The 2,555-nt window shown below is 42.8% G+C and overlaps 1 long non-coding RNA gene across 1 annotated transcript; it reads left to right on the top strand.

Annotated features, from left to right (window-relative positions):
• Window positions 1-106: 106 nt before the first annotated feature.
• Window positions 107-2,542, top strand: LOC119347632. Its single transcript, XR_005168474.1, has 3 exons — window positions 107-215; window positions 862-1,012; window positions 2,341-2,542. It is a non-coding gene; the product is annotated as an uncharacterized LOC119347632 (long non-coding RNA).
• Window positions 2,543-2,555: the final 13 nt, after the last annotated feature.

The following is a 2,555-nucleotide window of genomic DNA, read 5'->3' as shown; positions in this document are numbered from 1 at the left end:
ACTGGGCTTGTATGTTTCATTCCTAACATGCTAGCTCCTGCCTAAACACGCATTAGAGAATCTCATGTATGTAATAGAAGATACACAAATGTGGTTTTCCAGGGAGCATCAGCTACGTCTTATGTGGGGATGAACCGAGTGATAGGAAAATATTTTTTTGAATGCAATGGGAAGGCGAAAAACGACACGCCTTGGTGAAGCAACTCTGAGATTCGGTAAGGATAATCAAGTCTGCAATCAAATCCAAAAGCAGGGGCAGAGAAAAACGTTAAAAATACTTTTTAGCTATTGATTGAAGTGACCGGTAATTAGTAGCAGGAGCAACAGTTGTAGTAAGAACCTACCTAGGCATATTTTCTCTCTTTCCTATCACATGGCCCAGTGAACAATCAGATGGATAAAACTGATCTTGTTTTGTGCATCATGGATTTTCCTCAACTGAATGAGTAGAAACATAAGTGTGTAATGTAGTAGCCCCTCAATTCCATTGTTATAAATATTATAGTTTGTCAATCCTGCTGACCTGATCGTAACAGTTGTTTAAAAGGAAGTGATCACATCACTATTTAGATTTTACTTTTTTTTAGTGCTTGAACATAAGATTAGTTTGTCCCCCTTCTTTTTACCCTTCATGCTAACATAATAAATACATATTTGAACTGAATTGGTTGTATTACATATGCCACGAAGGTTGTTGCCACTTGAAGCTCGATTTCCATCAGCCCCTCTTTCAATTCACTTGCATCGTTTCAGCTTTGCATTGTACTTCTTTGACGAATTACCTCATCCAATTGGCTTTAATTCGGAGCATCAATCTTACTAATTATCATTGCCTTAACTTTCCATATGAACCTCTTACAGGAAACAAGGACTCCTATTTGTCTGTAGAGCATGTGGAGCTGTTGGGCAAGCAGAGTTCTATCTGGGTATTCAGGTAGCTGAGGATAACAGGGAAAAGGAAAATCTCCAGGCTATCATGCATACCATGCACCTCTAAGGCTCGTGCTGTGAGGTCAGTTCAATTTTAATCTCTGGTAATTTAGTGTATTCTCAGACCAGTCAACCATTTATAGTTTTTCTAACTCACCTTTGTAAATATTTGGCACCACAACACTACGTAGTTTCTATGTTTTAGCTTTGAGTTGTCAATTTTGTAACTTTGCAGTATTTCCTTTGATTTTGGCGTGTATAAACTCATTTTTAATTTTGCGGTGTTCCTCCGATTTTGGTCATGAGTCGAACAACTGAGAATTCGAGAACCAAGTTGCCGCTTATCACTTCAGGAGAAATAGGTTGACTAAACCTATTGACTGTTGTTGTCTTAGTCGCTTGGATCTTGGGTTCATTATATCTTATATTGTTGTGAGCTATTTCTGATGCATTTTGTGATATTTATATCATAGTCTGTTCCGAGCTTCATAGAAATTTCTAAGGAATGAATAGATAATGGCATGCAAAGTTTAACTGTAATTATAAGTTCATAAGGTTTAATAGGTTCAAATATTGGTAGCACAATATCCGATGTTGTCATGATGGCGCTTCTGATTATATGCAAGTGCCTGGTTTTCATATACTCTTCCTTGTGCTGAAGCTTTAAATACCTAGACCCTCAGTTGCCAGGGAAATAGTTTGCCAGGCTGAAACAATCCAAACTTGCATAGAATCTATCGAGAGTAATCTGGTGATGTCCTTCAGAGAGCTTGCCTATCTATTATCCCATGACGAGTTAAGTATCTTTGGATCCGAGCTTCGCCGCCCAGACCGTGTGATACCCGGCGATTTCATTAGCCAGTGGTTCATGGTCCATAAACTTATCACTTGCCGCTCGCCTTCAGTAAGATCCTCCTCGCCGACGCGTTCATTGCCGAGGTGTCCATTCGTAGTTTTTTGCCCACTTTGTTTGTTCCTGGCCCTCATTGTCGCGCCGCCAGCACGATGTCGTGTCTGGCCGCTTGATTCATTCGATGGTGGAGGCGGGTTCAATTCTTTTTCGTCTTTCATTTTCTCCCCTTCCCATGTTCCTCTGCGTTTCTTTTCTTTTTCGGAAAGAAGTGAACGTGTTAGGTATGGGATGCCGAACCACGGATGGACGGGGTTAGCGCCTCGAGGAAGCGACGGTTCTGGTTCTAGGGAGGAAGAGACATGCCAAATCTTTCCAATCCCCACGCATGTGGCTTTGCTGATTTCGATTAGCCTCCATCTCGCTGTTGGGATGGGGATGTTTAATGGATCCTTGCTTCTCTCGCTTCATGTGCATCCATCCCGTCCTCCTGTATGTACGTCGTTGACTCGTTTTCCGAGTCTAACAGAGAATTGTCTCTGTGTATGTGCAATCTGCAGCGTACTTTGGGGGAGGAGTACCACCCATGGATTGATCCTTCGCTGGCAGGGCCGGGGCCAGGCCGGCGGTCATGTCTTTCGGGTTGGCGGCGAGGGAGGAGCAGCAAGGCAAGCTCACGTTACCCAAGTAGCAGGCCTCTTGTGTCCTGAGTCCTGATGCCACGGGTAGCTGGAGCTGATGTTGCCCTTGGTTTATGCACGATGTATGTTTTGCC

Source organism: Triticum dicoccoides, unplaced genomic scaffold (assembly GCF_002162155.2).
Source record: "Triticum dicoccoides isolate Atlit2015 ecotype Zavitan unplaced genomic scaffold, WEW_v2.0 scaffold7097, whole genome shotgun sequence".
In the NCBI taxonomy this organism is placed as follows: domain Eukaryota; kingdom Viridiplantae; phylum Streptophyta; class Magnoliopsida; order Poales; family Poaceae; genus Triticum; species Triticum dicoccoides.
The sequence above is the reverse complement of the archived record's forward strand: the minus strand, read 5'-3'. Positions and strand labels throughout refer to the sequence as shown.